Genomic DNA, 24,629 nt, shown 5'->3' with positions numbered 1-24,629 from the left:
GACCCATAAGTGAAAGCATTATTCATATGAAAATACATAAAATCATTAGTTTTAATTTATTTTGACCATGATGTGTAGGGGGATAGTCAGGTATAGATGTAAAAATTCACGCCCACTATCCCCTGTTGGGCCACAGGAAATATGCTTGATGAATTACACTACAGTCTTCATGTTTTACTCTTGTTACCCTATCCTATTACCACAATTATCTAAAAAAAAAAAAAGAAGCCCCTCTTCAACTTGTGCCCCACAAAAGGCATCAGGCCTTTCTTCTGGGCATGTCTGCCTTTTTATGTGTGGGAGATTACTTTGTTCAATAGACTTCCCCTCCCCGTTTTTAGAATGTAATATTGCTTTCTATTCAAAGTTTCACAAACAGCCCTACCCAACTTGTCCTTTGAAAATGTAATGAGCATTTAAAAGTTCATCATCTCAATTGTTGATGAAGATATTAGATGCCTAGAATTAGGTTCTGTGGAACAGTCCTCAACATTATACCCTTTTGTAGATGATTTCAAACTTATCAGGTACCATCTAAGCCAGTCTACCTAATAATTCCAAATCACTAGTAAGTCATGGATCTTTGGAGGAAAGAGCATGGAGTTACTCCTAGGTTTTTGTGCATCTCTGTTTGTGAATTTTTGATAAATAATATTTCCTTCATATGTGCCTTCCTATATTTAAAATGTGTCTTAAGGTTACTAGGAGCAATAAATCATAAATCCATTTAAAATGATTAATTCTTATTAGATTTTGGTTGTTATATATTCTCTCAATCAATAGATATCCTGAAGCATTTTTGCTATTTTATAGAAATCCTTGAGCAATAGTGTATATGCCCAAAGTTGTTCATAATAATTTTTTGTTTGTTTTTTTGAGACAGAGTTTTGCTCTGTCACCCAGGTTGGAGTGCAGTGGCACAATCTTGGCTCACTGCAAACTCCGCCTCCTGGGTTCAAATGGTTTTCCTACCTCAGCCTCCCCAGTAGCTGAGATTACAGTCGTGCACCAATACACCTGACTAACTTTTGTAGTTTTGGTAGAAATGGAGTTTGGCGGTGTTGGCCAGGCTAGTCTCAAACTCCTGACCTCAGGTGGTCTGCCCGCCTCAGCCTCCCAAAGTGCTGGGATTACAGGTGTGAACCACTACGCCTGGTCAACAATTTTATTTAGAATATCCAAGATCTTGGAGATAACCTGGATTAAGGTTAGTGAAACAAATTACAGTATATAATACAGTGGTATACCCCACAATTATTAAAAACAATTATATTTATTTACATGAAAAATGCCTAAATGATGAGGGTGGTCACATTTTGGTTTTTGTTTTACTTTCTTCTTTCATTCTTGTGGATTTTTTTAAAGTAATAAAAATGTTGAATATAGATTGCATAAACCACATCTTCCTAGTTTGGCTATAAGAAAAAGTTAATAAAATTGTAATCTTCATTGTATATTCATTCCTTTCCTTTATATGATCCATCACTCAGTCATGAAACTAACTCATATTACTTTGGCATGGCCTTCTCTTCCTTATGCCAACACGTCATGGTGACTTGCATACAGCTGACACCCTCATACATCTTGCTCTTCGTATGTGGAATTCAAACTTTTGAACTTTGCAATAGTAGTGCATCTTGACAACTCACGTGGTGGTAGTGCTGGCCAGCCAATTCATTTAGTTTTAGCAGCAGCATTTTTAGCTTCTGCAATTGTTTGGGTAGTACAATTTTTTGCATTTTCATTTTTGTTAATTTTTAAAAAATAGAACATTAGAGACTCCTACTTAGATGTGGTTATTTAAATACACTGTTTCATCTCTGTTTCCTCCTAAAATCCAACTAAAATGGCAGTGCAGAAATAAAAAGGTATAAACAAATGAAGAGAAAGAAAATGTAAGATAAGATGACAATTTAGAGATGTCATCAAACCTTTGGAAGAGGGACAATGAAAGAATAAGTGGTTTCTGACTTAGCAACAGCAAATTCATTAAATGAGCATGCTACTTCTAGTGACAGAATCCAGCAATTCAAGACTGCGGGTATTTCTAAAGATTTAAATGTGGGATGGAACTTGACTAGAGAATTGGTTGAAATTCTGTATAAGGAGCAGTCAGATCGCTAGGTCTCTCTGCTTAGTATATGCAGCTGTGAAGTTCTCTCACCCCAGCAGCAGAGAGGTAGTTTACTGCCTAGAGGTGGAAGCAGAGAATCTCTGAGTTTAGGGGAACCTGGCCCTGCTAAAGGAGGGAAGAACTGGCATAGTGAAAAGAGAGGAATAGGTCTGCCTACTGAAAGGTAAGAATCATCATATTTCTTGCTTGAATTCCAGAATGCTATCAGCTAGACATATATCTTGGGTTACCCACCACTCCCAGAAGAAACTGAGAAGATTCGCCATTAGAGAAATTAACCATCCACTCCCCACAAAAAACCCTATAGAAACTCAGGGAGGGCGGTTATAGTCTCTTGAAGAATAGTAATTTCCTATGGTTAGCTCATTAATAATCCCTGCTCATGCATATAAACTTTCAATCAGATTTTTAATGCCTCATTCTTAAATATGAGTTGACTGCCAGACACGTGAGAAAATCCTCTAGCTTTAAAGGCCAAAAACAAAATAAACAAGAAAAAGAATTTTAGAAGAAAGAATCACATTGCAGGGAAAGTAAGGAAATTTTAAAAAGCTGGCCAGGTGCAGTAACTCATACCTATAATCCCAGCACTTTGGGAGGCCGAGGCAGGTAGATCACCTGAGGTCAGGAGTTCAAGAACAGCCTGGCCAACATAGTGAAACCCCATCTCTACTTTAAAAAAAATACAAAAAACAAAAAAAAACCTGCATTCAATAATAAATTTTCTTCCCAACTGAGGCTAGCTAGAAAATATTTTAAACCAAAACTCAATTTTCAGAGGCATTTCTGAACTATAATATATATCATTAGACCAATAGCTTTGTTTTAGGCTCTTGGTTCTATTGTTGCTACAGGGTGATACAATTTTGCTAAAAAAGAAGTCAGGACACATCCCGGCACTTCCTTTGCCTGGAATGCCAAGATCTATTTCTGGTGTACATAATGAACTCCTACTCATGCTTTAAACCCCAGCCCAGGTGTCACTCCTTCTGGGAAGCCTTCCTGGCTACCTTCCCACCTCCAGACTAAAGGAAGTTAATTACTCTCCCTTATGATCCCTTGTGGTTGGAACATATTTTGATTGCTGCACATGAATCACCAAATTGTAATTATTGTTTAACTTGTAAGATCCTTGAGGGCAGGGATTATGTCATATTCATCTCTAGGTCTCTTTGATCTAATTTAGGGACTGATGTGTTATAGCCAGTAAATGTTGGTTGGATTGAATTGAATGGTAATAAAGAGCATTTTCTTACTTGTGAATTTAATCATATGAAGTTTTGCAAATACATAAAATGACTTCATACTTAGTTATACATTTAACAAACTGCCCTTATTAAAAGCATTAAAATTATATGAAATCAGGGTGTCCTGGAACATCCTAGACACACGGCCATATGGCTTCCAAGCAGCATAATACCAGCAGCTCGGATTTATCTAATTTGACAAAGTGAAGTACTCATTGGCATTTGAAAGAAATGTCGAACAAAACCACAGGGGGTTGGAGGGGAGTTGTTTAAATTAATTTCAGTTGCCAAAGGGAAGTGATTCACTTCCAAGTGATTTGTTTTGACTCTGATATTATTCTCCTAGCACAGATCTGGTCTTATATCTTCCAGTAATTGGTTTAATACCTTTGGGTGTTATTTTGTCCTTTTTCACATTTTGCACTGAACAACTCACTTTAAAAATATAACAAAACACTTTTAAGTACTTGCTAATTAAAGAACTAGATTCTCCTAGTGTTTACATTAGGGTCTTAGGAAAATTAAGATAAGTATTAGAAGAGAATTACTTCATAAGAGGTAAAAATTATAGGAGTTAAACCAATGTGGATGACAAGAGGACAGGGGATGGTGGTGAGAATTTAATCTTTCTAAGCTGGAGAAATAACAACTGCAGTATTCGAGCATTTCATTAATTTATTTGTTTATTCCAAAAACTTATACTGAGGCTCACCAAAAACACTACAATGTCATGGTGCACAACAGAGCTCCAGAAAGGGCTTGAAAGGATGACTCAACAGTTTAGAAAGTTAAATGTCCTTCTTTAAGAACTCAGCTGAATGCTGTCACCCCTTGCGGTTGCTGAGGCATAAAACAAGTTACACCAGGTGTCTTACAAGTTTGGCTAATACAAAATTCAATCCCTGGTGAATTGGATCAAACCTGATGTTATTTCCCTAATTGAGTATATCACAGCAGACAGAACTCAATCTACAAAGAAGCCCAGATATTATCAAGATTTGTGTGTGCAGCATTCAAACCTAAGTTTTGTTTTGTTTTGTGTTGTTTTTTAATGAGCTATACTCTTTAGTATGAAAAAAAAATAGGCATGTAAGTGTCTAGAATCTGGCTCCTTCTGGATTTCATCCACAGATAAGTGACAGTGGGTGTTCATCTGAACCAACAAGCTATATTAAAACAACATTAATTTTGTGTCTTTTATGTCTATGAGGCAATAGGATGCCGAAATGTATAAGTTATGGTTTCTATTTCTCTGGGCTTGTAGACTCTCAAAGAGTGAAGTATGTGCATAAGAAAATAAATGACATCAGAGGATCAGGCAAGATGCAAAATATCATACAGACTGTCAGTTCATGGACGGGGATCCTGGTTGGAGAAATAGGGGAAGGAGAACCTGACGAAGGCCTTGAATTTAGGAGCATTTTGGAGAAGAGTGGGAGGATGGGAGAGTACCGTATGGGTAACAGCAGGAAGGAGGAAATATAAGTAGTGATGGAGAACAAGAAATACATTGGTTTTTGTGAGAGTGGTAGGTTAGCATAGAACAGAGGTTACAAAAAGAAAAAATGGAGCCTGATGCCCACTTTGGGGCTGTAGAACGTTTATTATTTGGCCTAAATTTAGTGTGAACATTAAAACACTGGTAGCATTCACATGAAAATCTGGATTCCTGGTAATATCTTAAAAATGAGGATGTCAATAGCAATGAGCCTACATCCCCAGGAGGAGGCAATAATCACTTGAAGCTGAATCACTACTATACCCTTTAGATGAGAGCAAGTGTTCCACGTTGATGCAGTCACCAGCTGGCCCCTTCACTCAGGTACCTCCCCTGTCCCACGCTTGCAAGTATTTATTAGTCAGCTTTTGCTAGGTTATGCTGTGGTGACAAACACTCCCAAAATTTCAGTTACTTCCTACTTACTACAAAGTTCTACTTCTCCCTTTTATATGTCAGCGGCAGTTGGCCTATGTTCCATGTGTCTTCTCCACTCTGGGATCCAGACCGCAAGAGCAGCCCCTGCCTAGGATGAACCATTCTCATGGACAAGGGGGAAAGAATAATGGCAGAACCGTGAGAATAGCTCCTCAAACCTTTGCTTATACATGGCACATGTTACTTCCACTGAGAGCACATCTGGCCAAAGCATGTTATATGCCAAAACTGATGTCAGTGGCCTGGGAAAATATAATCGATTTCGGTGACTAATTGGAAATATATAATACAATCTTCACAGAATTTGACTTTATTCCTCTCCTGATGAGAAAACATTGTGGAGTGAGATAGGAGTAAAAACCAGAGGGCCTTGAATACCAGGTACAAGGCTCTGTGACTGACAGCAAAGTTCCACATGCACAGAAAACAAACAAAAACCCCAAGGCAGGTGTAAGTCTGGGAAACGGGGCTTTCACATACAGACTTACAAGAAGCATGCAACCGAACGTGACAGAGGCTGATAGAGGAGGAGGAAAGGGTTAGATCCCTCTGCTCCTGTCTTTATTTACAGCAAAGGACAGAACACTGTCACCTTGGAAACAACCAACAAAGGCAGTGTGTAAAGCTGTAAGAAATCCCTGTCTGCTCTCTCAGAGGTGACTCGGGCTAAGTAGTGGGGTGGGGTATCCTGCCACCAGACTGCCCTGGGTCCTCGGTATTGTGTAGTCAGGCAGATGGCTCCAGCTGGAAGAAAAAGCTGTTTGGCCTTTGATGGCCACAGCTGACTACATAATGTGTACCTTCTTGTCTTTTGTATTCAAAGACAACACTGCTGACCATGGAGAGCGTGGCCACAGTATCTGAACCCCTGACCTACACTGGGGACAGTACAATCTCTCTGCTGTATAGCTATTCTTTGTAAGTCTCATTGCAAAGATTTTTACAGCCTGTAAAAAACTTTGCAATGGTTTTTACTCTGAATAAGCCTTAACAACCTGATGGATTTTACTATCATTCCCAAAAGCCATCTATAGGTCACTGCTTGCATTTGCATAGTTTCTAATTTTCTCTTACTATTTTATACTAAATTGCATAGACTCTGCACTAGTAAAATTCTTCAAGAAGCCTGGATGTGCTTCTGTCTTAGGCTGTAGACTTTAAATTAGCTAAAAGTTTAGACACAATTATTGCTGTATCAGCCTGAAGCCTTGATGTGGTGTCTCAAGTCATATTGATGCCACACTGGCACTATTCAAAAAGTTCTTGGCCTTTAAAATAGAGTTTTGAGCGTCTTAGACCTTCCAGATCTTATTATCAGTTAGCACACAGCTGAAGACAGCCCAGCATTTCTTTAGCCCCATCTGCGTAACATACGCCCTCCTTAATGCCTGCCTGGCTGAGCCATTCCTACATGACTATTCAAATAAAATGCAAACTTTATTTGCATTTTACTGTAGAAAACATCTCATTTTGTTTCAGATTAAACATTATTCAGCTCAAAACTTTATAGTCTATTCCAATTCATTTTAATACCAACCTTCAGAGTATTAACATGTCTCCATATATAACACAGTTTAATAGGAATGACCACAGATGAAAGGAAATCTGAGTTTGGGGTTCAGCTTAGTCATTTATTATGTGACCAATACACAAGTCATTTACTCATTTGCGTAAAGAGTGGACTAGAATAGATAAGAGACAGCAAACATTTGACAGATGTACCACCAGTCCTAACTCCTTTGACATGGCAGACGTGACTAATCATTCATGGCCCTGATTCTCACTGGTCATAGAATGATCTGCAAAATCCTCTTCAGGACAGAATTCCAGGCAGCCATTACTAGTCATTGGAGTTGGCACTCAAGTTGAAATCCACATATGAGTCCAGGTCAAAATAATCTACAATATATGGAGATAATATGTGAAAGCACTTTGCAAATTGTTCTATGTCATACAAATTTAAGATGTTATTACTATTACATTAGCTATTGTTACAGAAAAAAAATGTGCAGATACGTTTACTATTTTTAATTTTTTTATTTTTGAGGTGGAGTCTTGCTCTGTCTACCAGGCTGCATTTCCCTCCTGGGTTCAGGCGATTCTCCTGCCTCAGCCTCCCGAGCTGCTGGGATTACAGAAATTTTGTTTAGACTATATGAAGTGCTGATGGTGACTTGCATCTTGCTATTATACCACCTATAATTGTTACTCTAACAGCACATGTGAAGAGACTTGGCACCCAGCCTTTCCTTAGGTGAACATGCACTATGAAATCAATTTATTTTTTTTTCGAAAGCAATTTCAAAATACAGAAATAGGACTACCTTGGACTGCCTAGGAAACTGTCATGGAGACATGGTGCCTTGAATTTGAATTTGAAGCCTGACTTCACCTTTCAATGTGTGAATGTTGGCCTGTCATTCAACCTCTCTGAGCCTGTTTCTTTATCCACAAAGTGGGCAGTATAACCAATCTCCTTTTAGGGTTGTTAAAAAATTGAAATGTAGGCCAGGTGTGGTGGCTCATGCCTATAATCCCAGCCCTTTGGGAGGCTAAGGTGGGTGGATCATGAGGTCAGGAGTTCAAGACCAGCCTGGACAATAGGGTGAAACCCCATCTCTACTAAAAATACAAAAAAAAAAAAAAAAAAAAAAAGCCAGGAGTAGTGGTAGGCATCTGTAATCCCAGCTACTCGGGAGGCTGAGGCAGAGAATTGCTTGAGCCAAGGAGGCAGAGGTTGCAGTGAGCTGAGATTGCACCACACCACTGCACTCCAGCCTGGGTGATAAGAGACTCCGTCTCAAAATAAATAAATAAATAAATAAAAAGGACGGGTGTGGTGACTTACGCCTATAATCCCAGCACTTTGGGAGGCCGAGGAGGGTAGATCACCTGACATCAGTAGTTCAAGACCAGCCTGGCCAACATGGTGAAACCCCATCTCTACTAAAAATACAAAAATTAGCTGGGTGTGTTGGCGGGTGCCTGCAGTCCCAGCTACTCGGGAGGGTAAGGCAGGAGAATTGCTTGAACCCGGGAGGGGAAGGTTGCAGTGAGCCGAGATTGTGCCACTGCACTCCAGCCTGGGTGGTTGAGTGAAACTCTGTCTCAAAAAAAAAAAAAAAAAAAAAAAAGGAATGTACAAAATAGGAAGCAAAAACCATGATTCATAAGCTGTACTCTATAAATGTGAGTTTCTGACACTGAAAAACGGGTTTATGGTGAGTGCGCTAGGAATTTTGACTCACTTTCTATTTTACCAAAAGATTGATAAACCTTAAGAGACAGAAAACGCTTTCAGTCAGAAACAATATTTCTTTAGTGCAAGAAATAAGGACCTGCACTTAACTTTAATCACTGTCTTCTTTCAAAGCAAACATAAGAGCTGGAGCCTAAGTCCTCCCTCTGTGAGACTTGCCTCCAGGGCTGGATGCTGTGCTCATGCCTATAGTCCCAGCACTTTGGGAGACAGGGGAGGGTGGATCGCTTAAGCCCAGAAGTTTGAGACCAGCCTGGGCAAAATGGTGAGACCTGGTCTCTACAAAAAAATTATAAAAGTTAGCCAGTCATGGTGGCATGAGCTTGTAGTCCCAGCTACTCAGAAGGCTGAGGTGAGAGGATCCATTGAAACTGGGAGGTGGAGGAGGTTGAAGTGAGTTGTGATCCCTCCAGTGCACTCCAGACTGGGTGACAGAGTGAGACCCTGTCTTGGCCAGGTATGGTGGCTCACACCTGTAATCCCAGCACTTTGGGAGACTGAGGTGAGCAGATTGCCTAAGGTCAGGAGTTTGAGACCAGACTGATCAACATGGTAAAACCCTGTCTCTACTAAAAATACAAAAATTAGCCAGGCGTGGTGGCATGTGCCTGTAATCCCAGCTACTTGGGAAGCTGAGACAGAAGAATCACTTGAACCCAAGAGGCAGAGATTGCAGTAAGCCGAGACCGGGCCATTGTACTCCAGCCTGAGCAACAAGAGCGAAACTCCATCTCAAAAAAAAAAAAAAAAAAAAAAAAGAAAAAGAAAGAAAAAGATTCGCCTCCTTTACCAAATGATATGTTGAGACTTTTTATTTAAAACAATTAGAAAATTTCAAGGGAGCAATAACTCAAAAGCTGCTAATGCTGTGTGGATGATGTTCAGTAAGGGAACAAAGCTATGACTTAAAATAACATACTTCAATCTCTGTGCTAAGATCAGACATTGTCATATTATGCATGCACACTGCTTGATCATGTAGATGAGATTTATGCAAATCCCTCTGGGAATGTATATGTGACGCTTTTCAGAGTGATCCGTGTCAGAGTCCTGAGCATCTCAATTAGAAGACTTTCATGCTCAATCTGGATACTTCTGCTATTTCCCCCTCAAAGATTAGAACTTCTTTTGAAACTATAACTTTGGCAGCTTTCATCTGCCCCCATCACTATTCCTCACCCATCTACTTCCCCTCTGTCAAGTTTATTATCAGCACATACTTTTTAAAATCTTTAGACTACAAAGCCATTTAATTAAGAAAAATTTGAGGGCATAAATATATAAAGTAGGTAAAGATCATTAATATTACTCAGTTAAAAATCTGTTTGCGGCAGTTACATTGACAAACCTTGCTCTTGGGGTAGCCCATTTTTGTAGTAAAACTTTTCACCTTCTCCAAGAGTAATGGTCTGTTGTGACTCTAGTAACTGATGGGAAATCCTAAGGCCTCGAAGCATCTGTTCAATGTGTGGGGGTTCTTAAAGATTAAGGGAAGACATTCTTAAGCATTTTCTTGAGCAGACGTGTTTTTAAAAATGCAAATAGATATAATCTTTGAATTCTAAACCAGTGGTAAGCAATCTTTTCATGTAAGAGGCAATATAAAAAAATAAAATAAAAAGTTTATAGCCTCCCACCCTCTCATTTTTTTCTAAATAAAAATGTCTTTATATTTTCTCTCATCATAAAAATGGTATAAACTCAGAAGAAAATTGAGACTGCTTTGTAGCCAATAAATATGAATATCTAGACCCATTAGGGAAGTAGCAAAGTGGAGTTTTTTTCTTATCTTTTTATGAACTTACATCAAAATGCAAGATGGGTAGCATGCAGCCTTCAAAGCCACAAAGTTTTCATCACCTTTTAAAAAGAATATAGTTTTTTCTTTAAACGCTGTCTCTTCTAAATTATCATTGTGGGAAAATAACATGATTGTATACCTGAAAATCATAGAATTTTTAGGTTTGTAACAGGATTGTATACCTGAGAATTACATTAAAAATGATGTTAACTGAATTCAGTATGGGAACTAGTTTATAAATAAATAAATAAGTAAATTTATTTATTTATTATTCTTATTTTTTATTTTTGAGACAGAGTCTTGCTCTGTTGCCCAGGCGTGAGTGCACTGGCATCATCTCAGCTCACTGGTCACCGCGACCTCTGCCTCCTGAGTTCAAGTGATTCTCCGGTCTCAACCTCCCGAGTAGTTGGAGTACAGGCGTGTGCCATCACAATGTTTGTATTTTGAGTAAAGACAGGGTTTTACCATGTTGGCCAGTCTGGTCTTGAACTTCTGACCTCAGGTGATCCACCCGCCTCAGCTTCCAAAGTGCTGGGATTATAGGCGTGAACCACAGCACTGGGTCTAAAAATAAATTTAAAACTGTGTCACAAACACACACACACTAATACATATATATGCATATACATACATACATATCCACATACATATACACACACACACACACACACACACACATACACACACACACAAGAGGACTTCAAAAAGTTCATGGGATAATGGAATCAAAAAAAAAGATAAAAATATAAATGTAACCTTTACTTCTCAACATAAGCTCCATTAAGTTCAAGACACTTTTTAAAATGATGATACCTGCCATTTAGTCATTCCATAAAGAACTGAAGATCCTAGAAATTTAACCATCAAAGCAGTCTTTTTTTACATAATTAAATGAAGAAAAATGGATGCCCTTTAAAGATTTTTTTTAAGATTAAGAAACAAAAAGAAGTCAGAAGCAGCCACATCAGGTTGGTAAGGTGGATGCCTAATGATTTCCCATTGAAACTCTGGCAAAATTGTCCTTGCTTGATGAGAGAAATGAGCAGGAGCATTAGTTGTGGTGGAGAAGGACTCCCTGGTGAAGCTTTCCTGGGTGTTTTTCTGCTAAAGCTTTGGATGACTTTCTCCAAACACTGTCATAATAAGCAGATATTATTGTTCTGTGGCCATCCAGGAAGTCAACAAGCAAAATGCCTTGAGCATCCCCAAAAGCTATTGCCATGACCTTTGCTCTTGCCTGGTCTGCCTTTGCTTTTTTTCTTTTTAAGACGGAATCTTGCTCTGTTGCCCAGGCTGGTGTGTAGTGGTGCAATCTCGGCTCACTGCAACCTCTGCCTCCCAGGCTCAAGCGATTCTCCTGACTCACCCTCCTGAGTAGCTGGGACTACAGGCTTGTGCCACCACACCCGGCTAATTTTTGTATTTTTAGTAGAGATGAGGTTTCACCATATTGGCCAGGCTGGTCTCAAACTCCTGTCATCAAGTGATCCCTCTGCCTTGACCTCCTGAAGTGCTGGGATTACAGGCATGAGCCACTGCACCTGGCCTCTGCTTTTGCTTTGAATGAACCACTTCCACCTTTTGGTAGCCATTGCTTTGATTGTGCTTTGTCTTCAGGATTGCACTGGTAAAGCCATGTTTCATTTCCTGACATAATTCTTCGAAGAAATACTTCAGGATCTTAATCCTACTTGTTTAAAATTTCCATTGATTTGTAGGTCTAGACTTACAAGAAATAAGATAAAATTTCTATTGAAAGCTCTGCTCTTGTCTGCGGCTGAATTAGGTGCAATGGTTCTGTCACCTACTCAGTGGAAAGTATGTTCAACTTTAATTTTTCAGTGAGAATTGTGTAAGCTGAACCTGTTGAGATGTCTATGGTGTTGGATACTGTTTGTGCTGTGAGTCGTTGGTCCTGTTCAGTGAAAGAACAAATAAAACGAAATTTTTTTCCTCACAAATTGATGTGGCTGATCTGCCAATGCATTCATTTTCAACATGCTCTCATCCCTTACTAAAGTAAGTTATCCATTTGTAAACTACTGGTTTCTTTCAGCCATTTCCCCCCTAAACTTTGCATAAAACATCAATGATTTCACCATTCTTCCACGCAAGCTTCAACATAAATTTGATATTTGTTCTTGCTTCAATTTTAGCAGAATTCTGAATTGTTGCTCTGATAGGGGCTAATTTCATGCTGATATCTTATCCTTCTAGTGCCTCAAACTAGAGCCCATTTAGACATGTTACAGCAAGTTAATATATTTTATTTTGGTACAAACTTTTTTTGAAAGCCATGCATAGTTTTTTCATAATACACATTTTTCATGAACTTTTAAAAGACCCTGCATGTGTATGTGTGTGTGTGTGTGCTTGTGTGTATAAAGTCTTCTACTCTGAAAGTAGGAATAATTCTACAATAAGTTTTATAAGTGGCAAAATATGTATCTCTAATTAGTACCTTCTACTTATAGGGTCTAGTAGGGAATAGGAATAAGAAGAAGGAAGAAAGGAAAAACAGAAAATTTAAATCTTCATTAGTCTGTTGCTAAAATGTGGAACCCAGCATGAATGGCTTTTACTTAACCAGGGCACCTGATGCATTTTTGGATATGGAAAGGTGAAACAGTTGAGTCTGGGAGGTGTAGAATGAAATTACTCTAAATATATAATAAAGAGAGGAAATAGGAAAAGAGGTTAACTTCCACTTATGTGGCCCAAGGATTGTTTAGTTTGTTGTGAAGAAAAGAAGAGGCCGGATATGGTGGCTCACACCTATAATCCCAGCACTTTGGGAGACCGAGGCAGGCAGATCACCTGAGGTTGAGAGTTCGAGACCAGCTTGGCCAACATGGCAAAACCTCGTCACTACTAAAAATACAAAATTAGCCGGGCGTGGTTGTGTCCGCCAGTAATCCCAGCTACTCAGGAGGCTGAGGCAGAAGAATTGCGTGAACCTGGGAGGCAAAGGTTGCAGTGAGCGAGATCACGCCATTGCACTCCAGCCTGGGTGATAGAGTGAGAACCTGTCTCAAAAAGAAGAAAAAGAACTTAAGTATGTCAAAATACATATTACGGGTCTTGATGCTCTAGCCAAATGCTAGACCCAGATTCTAGTTGAGTGTGTCTTTTGACCAGCTAGCAGCCCCAGGAAACTGTTCATTGCCATGCATGTTTGGGAGGAGCACTTGAGAACAAGGTGTGGGGTGGGTACCTAGAAAAGAGAAAAGAAAGAGTGAAGAATGGTATCTTTTCTCCAACTGATCTCAAGGGAGGGAAGGGACAATTCAAAGTTGAAAGAGCAGCTTCCTCAAGGTCGTTGGTGGGACTTGAGGCAAAGCATCTCCTGTCTCTGGGACAGGAGACAGATTTCAATGCAGTGACAGTGAAATGCCCTCTCCCCAACTCAGCTGAATACTCAGCATAGCAAGATCACCAGAGGCCCAGAAACTGTTTGGTATGCCCAGGGGCTTGTGGCTGTGACTGCCCTAGGAGGTAGCCGCCTTCTGGCTGGCAGGAATGGCAGGTGACTCCCCTGTGCAGAGTGAAACATGAAAGGACAGCTTTGAATGAGGTGTGCCTATGTCCCGCAGTGATGAGGATAGGTACTGGGAACGGGAACTTTTGGACTGTTGAAGAAAATTTGACCTCATTTGTATTCAGAGGCTAGTGAGGTCTTGAAACATCTGGAATATCTGACAGCAATGTGGTTTATATGGCTTCTTTTTTAATAGAAGAAAGAGGATTAAATTATAATACATAATGACATCTCACTTATTTCACATTATGAGGAAATGTGATATTCCAGTAAGTCAATTTTGCAAATAATTGAAACAGCTCTTTAAGATTTAAAACATTTTAATGTTTTTAATGGAAAGTCTGCCAAAATACACTGTACACTTTGCTAGCTTCTTAAACAGAGGGGAAAAATGAATTTAATGATTCCTTGATGTTTCCAAGTCACCGTAAGCACTGATGACTTTTTGTATCCTAGTACGGCAAGTCCCTCAGGATCTGATGACATACTTAGGGTTATTTCTCCTAAGATAAATTGTCCCTAGCCGGCCATACTCTCTGAACCATCTTGTATCCGATTTTGGTAGGCTTACTCTCTCCATTGTTGTTAGACTGTCAATAGACACTTGCTTTTCTCAGGGAGACAGTTTCTAGGCATCCACTTTACCCTCATTAACCTTTTAATTTCATCTTGAATCTGCTTTGGATATAGAAATTGCACGACTCTTGTGAAAATCCTGGCTTAAAAAAGATGGGGTTTTAACGTCTAACAAAGAGTTGGAAGGGTTTGCCTAGGAATGAAGTGCAGTTATTTTGTCTATTTGGAGGTATTTTAAATTAACTTTTGGTCCTGGCTGTGTTCCTCCAAATTGCAGTTACCGAATGGGGGGCTTTCATAGAAGTGGTTTTTCATATATGTACACAATTGGGATGCTGGGGAGAGGGGAAAAGATTATTGTAGCCCTCTATCTCACCCAGATCAACAATATATTATTCATTTTATAGAAACTGTAGTTAATATTCTGAATTAATTAGATTATGCAATCAGTTTCAAAAGCATAATGCAGTGGTGTATAAAATTTAATAATGCATAAAACTTGTTATGGAAATTTAATTTTAGGGCCAAGATGAAATTCAAACATAAATTTTGTATGAAGAAATGAAACAAAATAGTTGTGTTAGAGTAATTTTCTTTATTAGGGAAAAACATCCACAGCATCATTTAAATACTGTACCATTCATCACATGCAATGCTTCCCAGCAAACTAATTTAAGGTAGACTCTAGACTCGATAAATATCAAAAGAGTATATCACAGTCCTCGCCTCTGCCTGTTTTCCTTTTGAAGATCAGCAGACTTAGTAAAAACAGATTTCCTAAAATAAGCATTATCATATACAGAGAAGACTGGAAATCATAAATGATGTGAGCAACTTCCCTTGATTATGACATGAAGCCTGCATATATAATCTTTGTAGCGAATAAACATCTTCAATTTCTAGTATTATATCATCCAATTCCAGGAAAACATTATCATAATATGAAATAGATGAGAAAGTAAAGAGCAATCAGAACTATCTGGCAATGAGAAACACTAGGTTTTCTTTCTCTTAGTGGTTAGGGCAGCCTTCTTTAGTGAGAAAAGCTGATGTAAGGTGCTCCTGCATTCAAATTTCAGTGCCTGAGTAACTTTGGGCAGGTTACTAAGGTTCTCTGAACCTCAGTCTTTCTGACCATTATGCATTAGAAATAATGCCTCCTTCTTGTCTGAATCTGTTTTGTGTTCCTATAACTGAATACCTGGGGCTGGGTAATTTATAAAGGAAAAAGTTTTATTTAGCTTGTGGTTTTTTTTAGTTCCAGATTGGCCTCTGGTGGGGCTTTTGTGCTGCATTGAAACATGGAGGAGAAGGTCAAAGGGGAAGCAAGCATGTGTGAAGAGGGACCAGACCAGAGGGGCATCCTGGCTTTATAGAAACCCCCTCTTGGGGGAACTAATCCATTTCTGTGAGAACTAAACCAGTCTCATCAGACAGAGCAAGAAATCCCTCACTGCCACAACGACAGCACCAAGATATTCAGAAGGGACCTGCCCGCCCATGACCCAAACACCTCCTACTGTGCCCTACTTCCCAACACAGACACATGGGGGTGTCGAATTTCAACATGAGATTTGGTGGAGACAAACAAACCATATTCAAACCATAGCACTTCCCAAGAATGGCATAAGATGTAACTGAGGTAATGTTACCGAAATGCCAGGGGTTCAGTCTAGGTCCTGCTGCTTGCCACACAGAAAGCCAATCACTGAGACAATGAGCATGACCAGGGAAGAAATCTTTAATTAGGTGCTGCAGCGAAGGCAATGGGTGATTAGTCTCAAATCTATCTCCCTGGCAAACTAACCTACACTCACAGTCTCAGGTCCTCACCTCCAACCATGACCTCCCTCTTGTATGTCTTGTCTTTCTAAGGGATCCCCAGCCACCCAACCAAAAAGCTAGTGGCTGTCCAAGGCTCCTCCCTTGCCTTCTTCCCCCTGGCTCTGAACAGCTCCTGGCCACTGAATCCTGTCTGAGTTAGGAGTCAGATGCATTTGCTCTGAGCTCCCCTGATCTCTATGTACTTCACAGTGTGCGCTTTACCCATGCTGGTGAATGCTCAGTAGACTCAGATTGTCTTGAAGGATTCAGGGTTTTTATCTCTGGAAATGCTATTTGTGGAACTCAAGTGAAATGAAAGAACAACAGCTCAATAAACCTCAGTTTGCATTCTCTCTATTATTGCTTCTGCTCAATATGCTGACTTGTGTGGTTCTTGTGTTTGGCTCTTGCCCTGCCTATATGTAGGACTGGTTTCTGTGGGTATTGCTGGTGAGATCTCAGAAGTATCTCACAAAATCCTATCAGTACTCACAGTACAGGGAGCACTAAGAAAGCACTGCAATCCCCATTTTAAGGGGAGGACCCTAGCGTACAAGGGCATTCAAGACCTTTATGTGAGGTTAAACGGTCAGTGAGGGGCAAGCATGGGCGTGGCTGATGCCAGAACTCACACATAACCATTATCATAACTCTATTCCCTCCTCAATAGGTGTGCTCAGTTACCCACGACATCCTCATTTTACACTCCTCTGTCTACTTAAGCTTCTCTCTCCAAGCACTACTAGTGCTTTCGATTGGTGCTCCTGCTCCCTCTCACAAAGCACTGCAGTCCTGAATTTGCCAGAATGGGGCAGAGTGTTCTCTCTCGCTCTTTTGTGCATCCAACTTTGTCAGAGGATTATTAAAGCTCCTTGTGCCCCATGTCTCTTAGAAAATCTCATGAAATGGACAGAAATTAAGCAAATATGCTCTGGCCTTGGGCACAGCTGGCAGCTGCCCTGATGGATTAGGTGCCAAATTGGATAAATTACTGGGTGTGGTGGCTCATGCTTGTAATCCCAGTACTTCAAGAGGCTGAGGCAGGAGGATTGCTTGAGCCCACAAGTTTGAGACCAGCCTGGGCAACATAGTGAGACTTCATTTCTAAAAAATAAAATAATTATTTGGGTGTGGTGGCATGGGCCTCTGGTCTCAGCTACTTGGGAGGCTGAAGTGGAAGGATCATTTGAGCTCGGGAGGTTGAGGCTATAGTGAACTGCGATCGTGTCATTACATTCTAGCTTGGGACACAGAACAAGACCCTGTAAAAAAGAAAAGGATAAATTGTCTTAATGTAAGTTAAACATAATTTTAAAAGATTAAATACAAATTTAATTCACCATTTATTTTATAGTTAAATTAAATATATTAACGCATAAATTTAGTTTTTGAAATATATATTTTATATCCATCCTATATATATATATATTTGTTTGGAAGCCTCTTTCTCTCTCTTATTTGCTGTTTACTAGTTTTTCGTTTGTTTGTTTGTTTTTGAGATGGAGTCTTGCTCTGTCGCCCAGGCTGGAGTGCAGTGGTGCAATCTCAGCTTAGCGCAACCTCCACCTCCTGGGTTCAAGTGATTCTCCTGCCTCAGACTTCCAAGTAGCTGATATTACAGGGGCATGCCACCAAGCCTGGCTACTTATTGTATTTTTAGTAGAGATGGGGTTTCGCTATGTCAGTCAGGCTGGTCTTGAACTCCTGACTCCAGGTGATCCGCCTGTCTCGGCCTCCCAAAGTGCTGGAATTTCAGGCACAGGCCATGGCACCGGGCCTATTTACTAGTTTTACATTTGCCTCCACCCTACTTCCCAAGCTTCTAATCTATAACTAGATCTTAGGAGAATGATCCAGTGGGTGGTCTTCCTACTTGGCTAAATCTTCAATATCCTATAAAGCTGTGGCCCCAGGCAGAAGTTAGGCCACAATTTTACTCAGCCTCCATTCACAAAAGTGTGTGGGAGTGTGAAATGACATAGGTACAAGGTTGTTCATTGTGATATTGAGAGTAACAGGGAACATTTATCTGTAAATAGCCATGTCCAGCAAGAGAGGACTGGTTGAGTAAACCACAGTTCATGCACACAATGAAGTAGACAGAGCCATGAAAAAGAATGAGTAAAATCTCCATATCCTGATATGGAACAATCTTCTGTACTTACATTTAAGTGACAAAAGCAAGGTATAGAGGCTGAGGCAAGAGGATCACTTGAGCCCAGGAATTTGGGCTGCAGGGAGCTATGGTTGTGCCTGTGAATAGCCACTGCACTCCAGCCTGGGCAACATCATAGAGAAATCCTATGTCAACAAAAACAAAAACAAAGGAAGAGAAATAAGAATATATATAGTTGTGAGAAGAGATGTTGGAAGAATACACAACAAACCAATAAAAATGACTTCCTAAAGAAGAGGGAAAACGAGAATGAAGTAAACATGAGATTTCTCTGTATCATAAAGTGCTATAGTTTGAGTTTTGAATTTTGATTTATGTAATATGTACATATTAAAATATGTATATATTAAAATATGAATGAAGGTCATTATAAAGAAAACCCACCAATTACCCCAAAAAAAAAAAAAAAGTGTGTGGACCTGCATGTAGAGAGCAGGATGCTTCCGAGCCCAGAGCCTAGTTCCAATTCTTCCTCTTTGTGCTGCTAAACCCCAAGTACCACTGCCTGCCTCTGAGCTGAAGCCCAGCAGGCCCAAGGCAGCTAACCTACTCATGGTCTGCACTTCAATGTTCTTTCTGGTTCGTGGAAATGATTATTGCTTTTGAGTCTGTTTCTTTTTGGTTTTCTTTTTTTTTTCCCATTTATTTTATTGCTTTTTAGGGGTTTTCTTTTTTTATTTCATCTGTCATTGCTGAATATTTGGAGCAGAGGAAATGTTTAGATTTGTGAAACTGTTGTGCCATTGTAAGTCCTTTTCCTTTAGTTTTAACCCTTATTACTGAAAATCCTTTAAAAATATATTTTTCTTACCTTAGAAAGTCCAGCACACTCAGAATTACTAAACATTTCTCAGATGACAAAACATAATAGAATGAAGTTTATAATCCTAATTATCAATATAATCATTACATTTCATGAAGTTTAAAATGTCATTGTAAGATGCACTATGATTTTATATACCATCAGAAAATGCTGCCAAGGCCCAGTGTGGTGACTCATGCCTGAAACCCCAACACTTTGGGAAGCCGAGGCAGGAGGATTGCTTCAGTCTAAGAGTCTGAGAGCAGCCTGGGCAACATAGCAAGACTCTGTTTCTATAAAAATAAAAAATTAATTGGGTGTGGTAGCACACAACCCTGTAGTTCTAGCTGTTTGGAAGGCTGAGGTGGGAAGATTGCTTGAACCCGGCAGGTGGAGGCTGCAGTGAGCCATGATCACACCACTGCGCTCGGCTTGGGGCACAGAATGAGACCCTGGCTCAAAAACAAAAAATGCTGCCAATTAAACTGTGACACACTGCTTTCTTATCAAACCTTTGTAAGGTGCATCATGATGTCAAAGATATTAAAACGTGGAGAATTGTGCATCTGAATGGATAAAATATAGAATTGTAGATGTAGACTTGGAAGATAAAAAGGTTGAACTAAATGTGTATTGATCCTAGAATGTTCCAAAAATCCAAAAGAAATGTTTTGCCTAGAGTGATGCCAAGTACATGGCAGGTACTCGATGAACATTTATGAAGAAGTAAACGTGTGAACGCTTTTTACATGACCTTGGATGGTCATTAAAACATAGGGAGAAGTAGACAAGAAAATCTGTTTAAAAAATGTTAAGCTATCGACTATGTCTAGGCCTGTACTGTAACATTAAGAAGAAGAAGAAAAAAAAGATATAGTCCACTCCTTGATAGTTTATACTGTAGTGAAGGAAACAAATGTAACACAGTCTGACAATCCGAGGAGACATGGGGACTGAAGGTATAGGTCGTCTTCAGAGGGATGTTAGTAGTTGAAATTGGGATAATCACACCAAACAGGCTTGCAACATGAGAGGGACACCAGCAGATCCTTGCAAAATCCCTATATTTAATGGGAAGAAAAAGAGGATCCAGTGAGGAAAATCAAGACAGAGTTAGAGAGATAAGAGGAGAAATTGAAGAGCAATTTGTCTTTGAGGCCAGAGGCAGAGATGGCTTTGAGAAGGAAGGAACGATCAACATTGTCAAACTGCAGAGAGATGGGGCAAGATGAGGAGTGAAGATGTCATCAGATTTGGCAGTTAGGAGGTCATCAGTGGTTTCCAATAAAGTAACTTTAGAAAAATGATTGGAGCAGATGTCAGACAATAATGGGTTGTTGAGTAAATGCAGGGAGAGTTTATCTAGAGAAAGCTTATGAGGAAGAACAGAAAGGGGTAGGAAAAAGCAGGAAGGGCATAAATGTAAATAAATGCAGGGGGAAAATTTGGTACCTTATACATGGAAACGAAGTGAAGGACTGAATGTCTAGATGCGAGGGGAAGTCAGGTTGGGGCAGGAGCTGGCAACCAAGTCAGGTTGGGGCAGGAGCTGGCAAACAGATCTGGGGGCTCAGAGAAGAAAGGAACTGAGGATATGGAATCAGGCAATCTTTGGTTCAATTCCTAGTTCTGTCCCTTACTGTGTAAACTTGGGCATGTTACTTAACCTCTGCCCTTCAGATGTTAAAAAATAATTCTCAGATAAAAGATAGATACTCCAACAACACTTCTACAGTAAATATGATAACTTCTAAGAGTTTTTTCTTCTTATGATTTTAATGTAGGCTGATGACATAAGTCCCAAGTACAATTCTAGGAAAGAATCTTACAGGGGATAAAATGATGTATTTCAAGTGCATGGCTTTCTGACAGTTTGGCTTTTAAGAGTATCTAGAGGTGAAATAGCAAATGGATTTTATATTGCATGCCAATGCTGAGGAGATGCCAATAGCTGCTTGAAGCACTGGTTGGGGAGAATCGTGTTTGAGCAAGAGTCTAGGCTCAGCATAAGAAACGGTTAGGGATTAAAGTTGCCCAGGGGCTTGGAAGGGATAGTAAGTAGCAAGAGCAGTGTCATATATGGTATTTGCTGATGCTGAATTAGAAGAGAAAATGGCTATGTCTCCATCAGCTAGTTCTCCATAAGTGATATTGAGCTTTTTGATAAGTAATGAATTATAAAGATTTCCGAGAAGTAGAAGTATTCTATGCTGTACATTAAGGGTGGAAACATAAATTGCAGCGGTCAGCTACCGTCAGTAAGTGTGACATCTTGTTATGAATGTTAAGGCATGTGACCAGTTTCCATTCATTAATTTAGTAGAAGATCTCTCCACCTGCTCAAGGGGGAAAGACCATGGAAATATCTGAGGCAGGATCAAAATCTTCCTTGGAAAAACTGGATACACTATGAGACATGGACAAAAAGGAGATCATGGTCCCAGTGCTTTATATCCAATGGTCATCGTCATTTTATCTTGAACATTTTTTTTTTCCTAAGAGACAGTCTCGTTCTATGTTGCTAGGCTAGTTTCAAACTTCTGGGCTCAAGCAAAGCTCCATTCTCAGCCTCTCAAGTAACTGGGACTCCAGGCATGTGCCACCATGCCTGGCTTGAAAACTTTTTAAAGTTTCTTTTGCCAAGCTTGCTTGATGTATTTGTGGTATATACACCTTTAAGCTTGGTGTATTATAGTCTATGCACCTCGGTTGAATCTTCCAAGACAGTGAATTTCATATATATATATATGAAATTATTTGTGTGTATGTATAAACTATTTTATCTGTACTAACAATGATTTGATTGACTTTCTTGTATTTTCTACATAGACAATAACTTACACATAAAATGAGAATTTCTATGACTTCCCAATATTTGTATCAATTATTTAATTTCATTTACTTTTTACCCTTGCTAATGTGTCAATAAAATACTAAAGAGTAATGGCACCCTTGTTTTTTTTTATTTTATATACATCTGTATATGTATACATGTACACACACACACAGACACACATATACATATATATGCAGTGATACCATGTTTTTAAACAAAATTTTGTCTTGAACTCCAATACAGGTAAAGCAGAACCATTTGGGCTGAAGAGGAGATAGAGGGCTTCTTTTTCATTAAGGCTGGCACTGAAGACTTCAACATAGTTTGAAAGCCTCTGCTGTAAGATTAATTAGTTATGAAGTGCACCCCTAGGCCACAAAACAAATTAATTTGCTAGATTAGAATGTTAATCTTTATGAACAGGTGAAATGTTGGGGATGCTTATAAAAAGTGATAATTTTTAATTTAGTCACCTAAGGCCATCATAATTCATTAAAATACATTTCCCAGTGTCTGAATTCCCCAGTCTTTAACAAAACTATGTGGTGGCACCAAGAGTTAACTTCGGTACAAGGAAGGCTGTGCCAATCCCAGTCCTGTGCTTCCCTCCGCCTGTGGAGAAGATCTGATCTGCTCATTGCTCCTATCAGGGTATAGTCTTTTGAGAAAAATAGCACTTCAAGGCCCAAGAACACTGCAAGAATTTCAGTCTTCACGTCTGCATTCTAGGCAGCAGGAAGAGAAATAAAGGAGGAAGAACAAACTTGCTTCTTTTATTTTTTTGAGACAGGGTTTTGCTCTGTTCTGCAGGTGGGACTGGGACATTGGACACTGAGGTTGTTGCACTGAAGTGGCGAGATCAAGGCTCACTGCTATCTCAGCCTTCCAGACTCAAGTGATTCTTCCACCTAAGCCTCCCAGGTAGCTGGGACTACAGGCATGCACCACCACACCCAGCTAAATGTTTAAATATTTGTAGTGATACAGTCTCATAAGTTGCCAGGTCTGGCCCTCAACTCCTGGCCTCAAGTGATCCTCCCACCTTGGCCTCCCAAAACTTGTTTCTTTAAAAAGTGCTCCCAGAAATCCCACCAAATTAACTCTTTATAATTCAATAGTCAAAATTTTGTCACATGGCCACACCTAGCTGCAAGGGAGCCTGTGTGTTGTGTTGCACTTTAGCAAGACAGATGGAACACATTCCTGTTGACACTTTAGGGCTGTTACTAAGGAACATCCATCCAGTAATGGTAACATCTAGGCAGAAGTAACCATCACTCCCCTGCACTACTGTGCCATGTGTGTATTTTACTATATGTATAGATTGGTGTTACCTCTATCATACTCAGCATACAGAACAACTCCATTAATCACCCCCCTCCTCCAAACTTCCCTTGTGCCTATCCTGTGTAATTACACCTTCCCCTGTAATTATCTCCTGGCAACCACTGATCTGTTTTCTATCACCATAGTTTTGTTATCTCATTAATATCATATAGATGGAACCATATGGTTCATGCTACATAACCTTTTGAGACCAGCTTCTTTCAGTCAGCATAATGCCTTTGAGATTCATTGAATTTGTTGCATATGACAGTAGTTCATTCTTTTCAATTGCTGAGTAGTATTCTGTGGTATGAATGTTTATTCATTCATATGAAGAACAGTTGAATTATTTCTAGTTTTTGGCAATATAATAGAGCTGCTATTTGTTTTTATGTGAAGTTCTCATCCACATATACCTTTTTATTTGTATTTATTAAAATAATTTTTTTTTGAGTCAGTCTCTGTCACCCAGGCAGGAGTGCAGTGGCACCATCATAGCTCACAGCAGCCTCGAACTCCTGCCCTCAAGCAGTCCTTACCTCTCACCTCAACCTCCCAAGGAGCTAAGGAGCTGGGACCATAGGTGTGTGCCACCACACCCACCTTAATTTTTTGTAGAGAGAGGGTCTGTGTTGCTCAAGCTGGTCTTGAACTCCTGGTGTCAAGCAATCCTTCTGCCTCAGTCTTCCAAAGTGGTAGGATTTTAGGTGTGATCATTGCATCTGACCTACATTTTTATGATGATGACATTATATACAAGGACATTGTTAATGTGTTCCCCTCCTATACTAAACTATTTGTACTAATATGGTTTAATCTGTGTCCCCATCAAATCTATGTCAAATTGTGATCCTCAATTTTGGTGGTGGGGCCTGGAGGGAGGTGATTGGATCATGGGGGTGGATTTCTCCCTTGCTGTTCTGGTGATAGTGAGTTCTCATGAAATCTGGTTGTTTAAAAATGTGTAGCTCACAGCCTGTGGGAACTGTGAGCTAATCACACTTCTTTGTAAATTACCCCATCTCGGGTATTTCTTTATAGCAGTGCAATAACAGGTGATTGGGTCATTGGGGTAGATTTCTCATGAATGGTTTAGCACCATCCCCTTGGTGCTGTCCTCGTGATAGTGAGTTCTTATAAGACATGGTCCTTTAAAAGTGTGTGGCACCTG

The sequence above is a fragment of the Sapajus apella genome, unplaced genomic scaffold, assembly GCF_009761245.1.
Source record: "Sapajus apella isolate SASKATOON/1434 unplaced genomic scaffold, GSC_monkey_1.0 scaffold25, whole genome shotgun sequence".
Classification (NCBI taxonomy): domain Eukaryota; kingdom Metazoa; phylum Chordata; class Mammalia; order Primates; family Cebidae; genus Sapajus; species Sapajus apella.
The sequence above is the reverse complement of the archived record's forward strand: the minus strand, read 5'-3'. Positions refer to the sequence as shown.